Genomic DNA, 14,111 nt, shown 5'->3' on the forward strand with positions numbered 1-14,111 from the left:
ATAAAATGCAAATTAATTACTTAAAAATCATACAATGTGATTTTCTGGATTTTTGTTTTAGATTTCGTCTCTCACAGTTGAAGTGTGCCTATGATAAAAAATTACAGACCTCTACATGCTTTGTAAGTAGGAAAACCTGCAAAATCGACAGTGTATCAAATACTTGTTCTCCCCACTGTATATACACTGCTCAAAAAAATAAAGGGAACACTAAAATAACACATCCTAGATCTTAATGATTGAAATATTCTTATTAAATACTTTTTCTTTACATAGTTGAATGTGCTGACACCAAAATCACACAAAAATTATCAATGGAAATCAAATTTATCAACCCATGGAGTGTCTGGATTTGGAGTCACACTCAGCATTAAAGTGGAAAACCACACTACAGGCTGATCCAACTTTGATGTAATGTCCTTAAAACAAGTAAAAATGAGGCTCAGTAGTGTGTGTGGCCTCCACGTGCCTGTATGACCTCCCTACAATGCCTGGGCATGCTCCTGATGAGGTGGCGGATGGTCTCCTGAGGGATCTCCTCCCAGACCTGGACTAAAGCATCCGCCAACTCCTGGACAGTCTGTGGTGCAACGTGGCGTTGGTGGATGGAGCGAGACATGATGTCCCAGATGTGCTCAATTGGATTCAGGTCTGGGGAACAGGCGGGCCAGTCCATAGCATCAATGCCTTCCTCTTGCAGGAACTGCTGACACACTCCAGCCACATGAGGTCTAGCATTGTCTTGCATTAGGAGGAACCCAGGGCCAACCGCACCAGCATATGGTCTCACAAGGGGCCTGAGGATCTCATCTCGGTACCTAATGGCAGTCAGGCTACCTCTGGAGAGCACATGGAGGGCTGTGCGGCCCCCCAAAGAAATGTCACCCCACACCATGACTGACCCACCGCCAAACCGGTCATGCTGGAGGATGTTGCAGGCAGCAGAACGTTCTCCATGGTGTCTCCAGACTGTCACGTCTGTCACATGTGCTCAGTGTGAACCTGCTTTCATCTGTGAAGAGCACAGGGCGCCAGTGGCGAATCTTGGTGTTCTCTGGCAAATGAAAAACGTCCTGCACGGTGTTGGGCTGTAAGCACAACCCCCACCTGTGGACGTCGGGCCCTCATACCACCCTCATGGAGTCTGTTTCTGACCGTTTGAGCAGACACATGCACATTTGTGGCCTGCTGGAGGTCATTTTGCAGGGCTCTGGCAGTGCTCCTCCTTCTCCTCCTTGCACAAAGGCGGAGGTAGCGGTCCTGCTGCTGGGTTGTTGCCCTCCTACGGCCTCCTCCACGTCTCCTGATGTACTGGCCTGTCTCCTGGTAGCGCCTCCATGCTCTGGACACTACGCTGACAGACACAGCAAACCTTCTTGAGGTAATCAAGAAAGTGAGTGTCATGAGGCACAGGTGCACGTAATGATTAGACAACAGGCGACAACGAGCACTAGAGAGGAGCGGGAATAGACATGACAGTACCCCCTCCTTGACACACGGCTCCAGCCGCAGGACGCTGATCAGAGAGACTGTCTCAAGGACAATGAATGGCCCGGTCGCTGAGGCGCGGGGAACCTGACGAGCCAACCGAGTCTTGAGAACCTTTCGAGCCAGCTGAGGCATCCCCGTTTGCTTTGGCCCGAGGCATGGGAACCTTAAAAGCCGGCTGAGGCATGGGAGCCTACCGAGCCAACCGAATCCTGAAAACTTGACGAGCCAGCTGAGGCATGAAAGCCTGACGAGCCAGCTGAGGCATCCCCTGTTGCTCGGCAGCGGCATTTGGACCCGAAGTCACCAGAAAAAAAATAAGAAAAAAACACTCCCTGATGCTCCACTTCGGGGAGGTGTTATTCTATAACGTGTACACTGGGAGTCTGGGAGCAAGTAGAGGGAGTGAATATTTTAATAAATAGAACATGGTACAAAACAAAAAACAGGAAAAACGTACAGACATGAAACCCAAACAGTCAATAACACCAGAGGAAAGAACCAAGGGGAGTGACCGATATAGGGGAGGTAATCAAGAAAGTGATGGAGTCCAGCTGAGTGTCATGAGGCACAGGTATGCGTAACGATGGTGGCAGGTGTGCGTAATGATTAGACAACTGGGGTGACAACAACAAGCACCAGAGAGGAGGAGTACACTTGACATTATCTTATTTTTTCTTTCTCTTTTTCTCCTTCCCTCTCTTGCTTAGTATTACACAGTGACTATGAGTAAAATATGCTTTCAATTACCATGAAATTATGTTTTTATCACCAATGAGGGTGGTGTGTAAGGGCAGAGCAGGGGAATACCGATGTGGTGTGAATGGCTAAGGCCAGGTTAGTATGCAAGCAGACGTATAACATGTTGTAAATCCTGGATTATTGTCCAAATGTGTCGGCTGCTTTCAGTGAACCCTGGTCATGCGTTTTCACAGTTCGCTCTATTCTGGTGGGGTAAAACAGAAAGAATCAAGAGCAAAGACAACTGAAAGAGGAAGATGAAAAGACAGTCAGTACCCAAACTGTGTTTTTTGTGAATATCATTCAAATGGCAGCTCCGTCTTGCCAGTTTAGCCAGTTGACTCTCAGATCTGTTTGAACAGAGATTCATAATCTGCGCAGGAAAGTGCATTTGTTGCTGTGAATGCTAGGAGAAACATTTAAGATTACATTTCTATTTATATGAGGGCACAGAAACCAACTAATGCTGTAGCATAGACCACAAGAGCAACCTCGGCCACCTTCAGTATAAGCAATAATGTTAACGATGTACTGTAGGATGTTTTCACTTTCAGTCTGGAGGTAGGCTCATGAAACGTGTTTTGTGTTTAGTTGTCTGTGGCCTTACTGAACAGTGCCATGAAATCCAACACTGGCATTTCAAATCATGCTTGTTTTATTCACTCTTCTCTGCTGGTTCCTGTCTATGTCTTGCCACCTCATCTCTTCTCTATAGAGACAGAACTATTGGATTTAAACTTTAGTGTGCCACAAATGTTTCTGAGTGATGATAAAGTTAAAGAAGTCGTAGACTATAAAGTTGACAGCCTACGAGGAAGCTTTTTGCTCTGTGGTATTTTGCCAAAATTGTATTATGTTTCTCATCCATAGTCCAGCTTTGGGTTTAGTTACAGTTCTGTCCCAATCCTCTGATTCACCTTCTTTAAGAATAGCTCCAGGGCTGCTCTTAATGCTAAAGTCTCCATAATGCCGTCCCCATTCCATCCCTCCTGGTGGTGTTATTGTCTTAACTCTGGATGGAGACGATGTCAGGAAAATGGGGTAAACACAAATTTGGCAACCTGCACATTTTAGTTTGAAGAATAAGACGATTTGCCTAATTGAAATAAGAGCGTCTCTTTCTCTTTCTATCAGAGGTAGCTCTGATAGATAATAAACTGATCAAAAAAAAATATCTGTTCCATATCTGATTTAATGGAAAACTCTGATTGATCTGAGCTGGCTTTGTTCCTCTCTAGAGAATACAGTTGCTGATAAGACGGAGCAGCCATCACTTCCTTGTCATTCCTCTGATCCTGTGGTTTAGAAGCAGTGAAAATGGTATGCAAATGATTTGTTAATCCCTTTAAATTATTTTGTTCCATTTCTCCCTTTTATTTTCACACTCAATGATTTCTAGTGCAGCTTCCGTGTTTAACAGAATGGCAAGCTGACAGCCAGACACCCTCAGTTTCACAATTCCTCTGATAGAAAAGGACTGACAAGCAATCCTGCATTGGGAATATACCTGATTGAATTCAGTAATTTGATATCTCAGTAATAAATAAATGGAAATTATGATTTTGATAAAAAAACAAAATAATTTCAAGGGAAACCAATCAACCAATGACAAAACGTGTGAAATACAATGGTTGTTGATAGTTTTATCCAAAGTATTATTGAAAGTTTGAACTACTTAGGGATATAATTTCCATATTATTTTCACCATATCTACTTAGTTATCTCTCATACTTTTACCAATAGATTATGAACCCTTAGAAAATACCAACATTTCATGATCAAAATTAAGACCATATACAGTATTGGCACAGGCAGAAAAAGACAAAACAACCAAATCTAATTCAAGAGTAGCATAACGGAGATATGAGATTGTGACCTGTGTTTTGTTGTCCTAAGGGTTGGTGTTTAAATAATAAGAAAGAAGTGGGATGGTCTTATATCCAAGAAGCTTAAAATGCAAAATCTGGAATAAGCCTCATTTTCTTCAGCCAATCGCATTTGATTTTGGAGGGTTTCTGTTGATCGTCTGAACTGACATACACACCCCCCTCCCTAAATTAAAACACTAGAGGTTTATATGGCTTTTCCCCCAAAAATTATCTAGACATTTATCCAGTTTAATCTTCTTAACATATTAAAGTGATTTGCATTACCCTGAAGTGGCTAAAGCTGTATCGAGATCATCCCCTTTAATGCATTGAGACCTGGAAGGCATTGTGGACATATGCAGCTCTTAAATAAAACAGAGGTGGGCAGGAGTCAACTTTCTCAGCCGTGGAGATTTGGCCGTCACTGCTGTGCGTCCATTTTTCTTGCTCTGTTGATAATCAAACTATTGCACTCAGTCGGTATGCTTCTGCACGTGGCTCTGCCAGAACTACCCACACTGTGAGGTGGAGGGTTGAAGCGCTCATCTTTTGAGCTGCACTGAATGAGCTTTCCCATAACATACACTACTGGTCAAAAGTTTTAGAACACCTACTCTTTCAAGGATGTTTCTTAATTTTTACTATTTTCTAAATTGTAGAATAACAGTGAAGAAATCAAAACTATGAAATAACACATATGGAATCATGTAGTAACCAAAAAAGTGTTAAACAAATCAAAATATATTTTATCTTTGAGATTCTTCAAAGTAGCCACCATTTGCCTTGATGACAGCTTTGCACACTCTTGGCATTCTATCAACCAGGTTCACATGGAATGCTTTTCCAACAGTCTTGAAGGAGTTCCCACATTTGCTGAGCACTTGTTGGCTGCTTTTCCTTCACTCTGCGGTCTGATTCATCCCACTGGAGGCATTTCAATTTGGTTGAGGTCGGAGGATTGTGGAGGACAGGTCATCTGATGCAGCACTCTTCACTCTCCTTCTTGGTCAAATAGCCCTTACACAGCCTGGAGGTGTGTTGGGTCATTCTCCTGTTGAAAAACAAATGATAGTCCCACTAAGCCTGAACCAGATGGGATGGCATATCACCGAAGAATGCTGTGGTAGCCATGCTGGTTAGATGTGCCTTGAATTCTAAATAAATCACAGACAGAGTCACCAGCAAAGCACCCCCACACCATAACACCTCCTCATCCATGCTTTACAGTGGGAGATACACATGCAGAGATCATCCATTCACCCACACCATGATTCACAAAGACACATCGGTTGGAACCAAAAATCTCCAATTTGGACTCCAAACCAAAGAACACATTTCCACCGGTCTAATGTACATTGCTCATATTTCTTGGCTCAAAAGCAAGTCTCTTCTTCTTATTGGTGTCCTTTAGTAGTGGTTTCTTTGCAGGAAATTGACAATTAAGGCCTGATTCACACAGTTCACACACTCTGAACAGTTGATGTTGAGATGTGTCTGTTACTTGAACTCTGTGAAGCATTTATTTGGGCTGCAATTTCTGAGGCTGGTAAGTCTAATGAACTTACAGTATCCTACTTATCCTAACTCTGGGTCTTCCATTCCTGTCTTAAAGTAATGATGGACTGTCATATCTCTTTGCTTTTTTGAGTTGTTCTTGCCATAATATGGACTTGGTCTTTTACCAAATAGGGCTTGTGTACACCCCACCTTGTCACAACAGAACTTATTGGCTCAGATGTATTAAGAAGGAGAGAAATTTCACAAATACAATTTTAAGAAGGCCCAGCTGTTCATTAAAATGCATTCCAAGTGACTACCTCATGAAGCTGGTTGAGAGAATGCCAAGAGTGTGCTATTTGAAGAATCTCAAATATACAACATATTTGGATTTATTTTGGTTACTACATGATTCCATATATGTTATTTCATAGTTTTGATGTCTTCACTATTATTCTACAATGTTGAAAATAGTAAAACATTTAGGAAAACCCTTGAATGAGTAGGTGTTCCTAAAACTTTTGACCAGTAGTGTAGGTATTGGCGAGATGTTTCGAGTTTTTCCTCTGTGAATGTTATGAGAAGTGATATGAATAGTTAGAAAAGGCATAACCACAGAGTGCAGGCACGATTGGTCTGTATGTTAATAGGTTTGCGCATTTCAAGTGGAGGATGCTCTAACCTTTTCAGGGTTAAAAGCTCTGGGCCGGAATCAATAGTGACAGTTACAATGTGCTCCTTTCAATCTCTGCTCCACTGTCTAGACATTTGGGAAGCCTTGGTCACAACAAAGTAACTAATTCAAAACTGAGCCTTTCTGTGCTATGATGTGTCCAGTATGTTGCCAGGCATTTTCTCATCAACTAGTGACTACCCCATGTTGCATTACACATTTATTGTCATCATTGTCATCAGAGTCACTTCACCAGGGGTGGACTGGGACCAGAAATTGTCCCTGGCATTTCAAACACACCAGCCAATTTTTTTCCTTGACGCCCCACACCAGCCCATTTTTCCCTCCTTGAGGCCCCACATCGGCCCATTTTTTCCTTGAGGTAAGGAGTTAGGTGACGCGACAAACAATGGACTCTATGCAGGAATACTACAAAAAAAACACAATTAACAAATCTGTTTTCACTATATATCAATAATGTGGTCAGCAAAATACATAAATAATGTTAAAACATTAAGGTGGCAGATGTTACCCATGTCTAAAACAGGGAGATTGTTCAAGATTTACTTAGAAATTGGACTTATATCCATTTCTTGAGGACTTCGGAAAATGCCTTAAAAACCGGCCATTATGGACAACAGTGAGCGCTATTACCATGGTTTTGCTAGGGCATTGTGTACATGTCACGGCCGTTGAATGAAGAGGACCAAGGCGCAGCGTGGTGAGCGTACATTTTATTTTTATTAGAAAAGACGCCGAACAAAACAATAATCACTACAAACAAACCGTGAAGCTGAAGGCTATGTGCCATAAACAAAGTAAACTTCCCACAAAGACAGGTGGGAAAAAGGGCTACCTACAGTGGGGCAAAAAAGTATTTAGTCAGCCACCAATTTTGCAAGTTCTCCAACTTAAAAAGATGAGGCCTGTAATTTTCATCATTTTTACACTTAAACTATGACAGAAAATCACATTGTAGGATTTTTTATGAATTTATTTGCAAATTATGGTGGAAAATAAGTATTTGGTCAATAACAAAAGTTTCTCAATACTTTGTTATATACCCTTTGTTGGCAATGACAGAGGTCAACCGTTTTCTGTAAGTCTTCACAAGGTTTTCACACACTGTTGCTGGTATTTTGGCCCATTCCTCCATGCAGATCTCCTCTAGAGCAGTGATGTTTTGGGGCTGTTGCTGGGCAACACGGACTTTCAACTCCCTCCAAAGATTTTCTATGGGGTTGAGATCTGGAGACTGGCTAGGCCACTCCAGGACCTTGAAATGCTTCTTACGAAGCCACTCCTTCGTTGCCCGGGCGGTGTGTTTGGGATCATTGTCATGCTGAAAGACCCAGCCACGTTTCATCTTCAATGCCCCTGCTGATGGAAGGAGGTTTTCACTCAAAATCTCACGATACATGACCCCATTCATTCTTAACTTTACACGGATCAGTTGTCCTGGTCCCTTTGCAGAAAAACAGCCCCAAAGCATGATGTTTCCACCCCCATGCTTCACAGTAGGTATGGTGTTCTTTGGATGCAACTCAGCATTCTTTGTCCTCCAAACACGACGAGTTGAGTTTTTACCAAAAAGTTATATTTTGGTTTCATCTGACCATATGACATTCTCCCAATCTTCTTCTGGATCATCCAAATGCTCTCTAGCAAACTTCAGACGGGCCTGGACATGTACTGGCTTAAGCAGGGGGACACGTCTGGCACTGCAGGATTTGAGTCCCTGGTGGCGTAGTGTGTTACTGATGGTAGGCTTTGTTACTTTGGTCCCAGCTCTCTGCAGGTCATTCACTAGGTCCCCCCCGTGTGGTTCTGGGATTTTTGCTCACCGTTCTTGTGATCATTTTGACCCCACGGGGTGAGATCTTGCGTGGAGCCCCAGATCGAGGGAGATGATCAGTGGTCTTGTATGTCTTCCATTTCCTAATAATTGCTCCCACAGTTGATTTCTTCAAACCAAGCTGCTTACCTATTGCAGATTCAGTCTTCCCAGCCTGGTGCAGGTCTACAATTTTGTTTCTGGTGTCCTTTGGCAGCTCTTTGGTCTTGGCCATAGTGGAGTTTGGAGTGTGACAGTTTGAGGTTGTGGACAGGTGTCTTTTATACTGATAACAAGTTCAAACAGGTGCCATTAATACAGGTAACGAGTGGAGGACAGAGGAGCCTCTTAAAGAAGAAGTTACAGGTCTTTGAGAGTCAGAAATCTTGCTTGTTTGTAGGTGACCAAATACTTATTTTCCACCATAATTTGCAAATAAATTCATTAAAAATCCTACAATGTGGTGATTTAAAAAAAAAAAATTCTCATTTTGTCTGTCATAGTTGAAGTGTACCTATGATGAAAATTACAGGCCTCTCTCATCTTTTTATGTGGGAGAACTTGCACAATTGGCTGCTGACTAAATACTGTTTTGCCCCACTGTAAATATAGTTCTCAATCAGAGACAACGATAGACAGCTGTCCCTGATTGAGAACCCTACCTGGCCAAAACATAGAAATACAAATAATAGAACATAGAATACCCACCCCAAATCACACCTTGACCAAACCAAATAGAGACATAAAAGGATCTCTAAGGAGAGTGAGAGTACCCCCCCAAAGGTGCGGACTCCGGCCGCAAAACCTGAACCTATAGGGGAGGGTCTGGGTGGGCATCTATCCGCGGTGGTGGCTCAGGTGCGGAACTCAGACCCCGCTCCACCACTGGCTCACCCCACTTTGGTGGCACCTCTGGTGCGGGGACCCTCATCGCCGACCCCGGACTGGGGACCCTCGTCGCGGGCCCCGGCCTGGGCACCCTCGTCGCGGAGCCCGGACTGGGCACCCTCGTTGGGGGCCCCGGACTGGAGACCCTTGGGGGCCCCGGACTGGAGAAAGTCGTTGGAGGCTTCATGCCATGACTCCTCACTGGAGGCTTTTTGCCACACATCATCACTGGAGGCTTCTTGCCATGGATCATCACTGGAGGCTTCGTGCCAAGGATCGTCAATGGAGGCTTCGTGCCATGGATCGTCACTGGAGGCTTAGTGCCATGGATCATCACTGGAGGCTTCGTGCCATGGATCATCACTGGAGGCTTCGTGCCATGGATCATCACTGGAGGCTTAGTGCCATGGATCATCACTGGAGGCTTTGTGCCATGGATCATCACTGGAGGCTTTGTGCCATGGATCATCACTGGAGGCTTCGTGCCATGGATCATCCCTGGAGGCTTCGTGCCATGGACTGGAGGCTTAGTGCCATGGATCATCACTGGAGGCTTCTTGCCATGGATCATCACTGGAGGCTTCTTTCCATGGATCATCACTGGAGGCTTCGTGCAATGGATCATCACTGGAGGCTTCGTGTCATGGATCATCCCTGGAGTGAAGAGACACACAGGAGGCTTGGCTCTGGGAGCAGGCACAGGACTCACCAGGCTGGGGAGACATACAGGAGGCTTTGTCCTTGGCAGAGGCAACGGATACACTGGGCCATGGAGGCGAACTGGCGGTCTCGAGCGCAGAGCTGGCACAACCCGTTCTGGCTGGATGCCCACTTCCACCCGGCAAATGCGGTATGCTGGCACATAGCACACCGGCCTGTGAATGCTCACTTGAGACTGACCAGTCACATACTCGCCACGGTAAGCACGGGGAGTTGGCTCAGGTCTCCAACCTGACTCTGCCACACTCTCCATGTGCCCCCGCCCCCAAAAAAGTTTTGGGGCTGCCTCTCGGGCTTCCTTGCTAGCCGTGTTCCCTCATAGTGCTGCCGCTCTGCTTTAGCTGCTGCCTTCGCCTTTATCTCTGCTTCTACCTGCTCCCAGGGCAGGTGATTCATCCCGGCCAGGATCTCCTCCCACGTCCAGGATCCCTTGCCATTCAAAATGTCCTCCCACGTCCATTCCTCCTTACCACGCTGCTTGGTTCGTTTGCGATGGGAAGTTCTGTCACGGTCGTTAAATTTTCATTTACCAAGGCGACCAAGACGACCAAGGCGCAGCGTGGTGAGCATACATTTTATTTTTAATAGAAAAGACGCCGAACAAAACAAACACTACAAAACAAACCGTGAACTAAAGGCTATGTGCCATAAACAAAGTCAACTTCCCACAAAGACAGGTGGGAAAAAGGGCTACCTAAGTATGGTTCTCAATCAGAGACAACGATAGACAGCTGTCCCTGATTTAGAACCCTACCCTGCCAATACATAAAAATACAAATAATAGAACATAGAATACCCACCCCAAATCACACCCTGACCAAACCAAATAGAGACATAAAAGGATCTCTAAGGTCAGGGCGTGACAGTAGGCCGATGGGCGCAATCCCATGACTCTGGAATACAAGGTTACTTGATCGATCCCAGTGGTGGATATTAACCCTATCCCAAACCTTAACCATTCGGAATGAGTGCCTAAACTTCACACGTAAATTTGAAATTTGAAGTTTCGAGAAACATGGATAAACGTCTAACTCTGCAGTGAGAGCTTGTTGGTCTAAAAATCCCAATACTGTACGTTGTGACATTTACGCGATATGTTCTTGCACACTATTACAGACTACTAAGGGAAGCACAGTCACGAGCTGCCCAGTGACACGAGCCTACCAGACTAGCTAAATTACTACTATTCTCGCTTCAAGGCAAGTAAAACTGAAACATTCATGAGAGCATCAGCTGTTCTGGATGACAGTGTGATCACGCTCTCCGTAGCCAATGTGAGTGAGACCTTTCCTCTTGAAACTATGGGGGCGCTATTTCATTATTGGATACAAAAACGTGCCCGTTTTAAGCGCAATATTTTGTCACGAAAAGATGCTCGACTATGCATATAATTGACAGCTTTGGAAAGAAAACACTCTGACGTTTCCAAATCTGCAAAGATATTGTCTGTGAGTGCCCCAGAACTGATGCTACAGGTGAAACCAAGATGAAACTTCAAACAGGAAGTGAGCAAAATTTTTGAGGCGCTGTTTTCCATTGTCTCCTTATATGGCTGTGAATGCGCCAGGAACGAGCCTACACTTTCTGCCGTTTCCCCAAGGTGTCTGCAGCATTGTGACGTATTTGTAGGCATATCATTGGAAGATTGGCCATAAGAGACTACATTTACCAGGTGTCTCGCCCGGTGTCCTTTGTCGAAATTGGTGCGTAATCTCCAGGTGCGTGTATTCTTCCATGGGATTCAGAGGAGAAAGCAGACTTCCACGAACGATATATCATCGAAGAGATATGTGAAAAACACCTTGAGGATTGATTCTAAACAACGTTTGCCATGTTTCAGTCGATATTATGGAGTTAATTTGGAAAGAAGTTCGGCATTTTGATGACTGAATTTTCGTTTTTTTTTTGGTAGCCAAACATGATGAACAAAACGGAGCAATTTCTCATACACAAAGAATCTTTTTGGAAAAACTGAACATTTGCTATCTAACTGAGAGTCTCCTCATTGAAAACATCCAAAGTTCTTCAAAGGTAAATTATTTTATTTGAATGCTTTTCTTGTTTTTGTGAAAATGTTGCCCGCTGAATGCTACGCTAAATGCTACGCTAGCTATCAATACTGTTACACAAATGCTTGTTTTGCTATGGTTGAAAAGTATATTTTGAAAATCTGAGATGACAGTGTTGTTAACAAAAGGCTAAGCTTGAGAGCTAGCATATTTATTTAATTTCATTTGCGATTTTCATGAATAGTTAACGTTGCGTTATGGTAATGAGCTTGAGGCTGTATTCACGATCCCGGATCCGGGATGGCTAGTATCAAGGAGTTTAAACAGGTCAACATTTACAAGGCCGCAGGGCCAGACGGATTTCCAGGACGTGTACTCTGAGCATGCGCTGACCAACTGGCAATCGTCTTCATTTACATTTTCAACCGCTCCCTGACTGAGTCTGTAATACCAACATGTTTCAAGCAGACCAACATAGTACCCGTGCCCAAGAACACTAAGGTAACATGACTACCGACCCGTAGCACTCACGCCTGTAGCCATGAAGTGCTTTGAAAGGCTGGTCATGCCTCACATCAACACCATTTTCAATTTGCATAAAGCCCCAACAGATCCACAAATGATGCAATCTCTATTGCACTCCACACTGCCCTTTCCCACCTGGACAAAAGGAACACCTACATGAGAATGCTATTCATTGACTACAGCTCAGCATTCAACACCATAGTGCCCTCAAAGCTCATCACTAAGTTAAGGACCCTGGGACTAAACACCTCCCTCTGCAACTGGATCCTGGACTTCCTGACGGGCCACCCCCAGGTGGTAAGGGTAGGTAACAACCCATCCGCCACGCTGATCCTCAACACCGGGCCCCTCAGGGGTGCATGCTTAGTCCCCTCCTGTACTCCCTGTTCACTCATGACTGCATGGCCAGGCACAACTCCAACACCATCATCAGGTTTGCTGATGACACAACGGTGGTAGGCCTTATCACTGACAACGATGAGACAGTCTCTAGGGAGGAGGTCAGAGACCTGGCTTATGGTGCCAGGACAACAACCTTTCCCTCAACATGATCAAGACAAAGGAGATGATTGTGGACTCCAGGAAAAGGAGGATCGAGGACACCCCCATTCTCATCAATGGGGCTGTAATGGAGCAGGTTGAGAGCTTCAAGTTCCTTGGTGTCCATATCACCAACAAACTATCATGGTCCAAACACACTAAGACCATCGTGAAGAGAGCACGACAAAACCTATTCCCCGTCAGGAGACTGAAAAGACTTGGCATGGGTCCTCAGATCCTCAAAAGGTTCTACAGCTGCACCATCGAAAGCATGGTTGCATCACTGCCTGGTATGGCAACTTCTCGGCCTGCGACCGCAAGGCACTACAGAGTGTAGTGCGAACGACCCAGTACATCACTGGAGCCAAGCTTCCTGCCATCCAAGACCTCTATACCAGGCGGTGTCAGAGGAAGGCCCTAAAAATTGTCAAAGACTCCAGCCACCCTAGTCATAAACTGTTCTCTTTGCTACCATACGGCAAGCGGTACCAGAGCGCCAAGTCTAGGTCCAAGAGGCTTCTACACAGCTTCTACCCCCAAGCTATAAGACTCCTGAACAGGTAATCAAAGGGCTACCCAGACCTCTATTTTACACTGCTGCTTCTCTCTGTTTATTATCTATGCATGGTCACTTTAACTCTACCTACAGTACATGTACACATTACCTCGACTAACTGGTGCTCCCGCACATTGACTCTGTACCGGTACACCCTGTATACAGCCTAACTTGTTATTTTAATGCTGCTGTTTAATTATTTGTTACTTTTATTTTCAATTTTTTACTTATCACTTATTTTTTCTTAACCTCTTAAAGCATTGTTGGTTAAGGGCTTGTAAGCATTTCACTGTAAGGTCTACTACAGCTGTTGTATTCGGCGCATGTGACAAATAAAATAAAATCAGATTTGATTCATATTTTCTCTTTGTCATGGGTATTCCTCAACCTATCAGTCTACGATCAATGTGACATTATATTGCCAATAAATATGGGAATCTCCTGAGTGTGTTTCAGTCATTGGATGTCTTTTGACTGAAATTTAAGGTGAAATGTTTTTCCTTAGTTTCTGTCGTTCAGATATTTTCAGAGACACTAAAAAAACATTGCACCATTTTCATGTATGGGTTGTCAGGGATTGGTCCAAATTCACGTTTTTCCACCCCATTTCCATGACGAGTGCTAGCTTGCACAGACACACACAGTGTGTTGGTGGGGGTGCTGTGTGTGTTGGAGACACACACACACATGTGTACAGACACACACAGTGTGTGTGTGTGTGTGTGTGTGTGTGTGTGTGTGTGTGTGTGTGTGTGTGTGTGTGTGTGTGTGT

Source organism: Oncorhynchus clarkii, chromosome 6, assembly GCF_045791955.1.
Source record: "Oncorhynchus clarkii lewisi isolate Uvic-CL-2024 chromosome 6, UVic_Ocla_1.0, whole genome shotgun sequence".
Taxonomy (NCBI): Eukaryota; Metazoa; Chordata; class Actinopteri; order Salmoniformes; family Salmonidae; genus Oncorhynchus; species Oncorhynchus clarkii.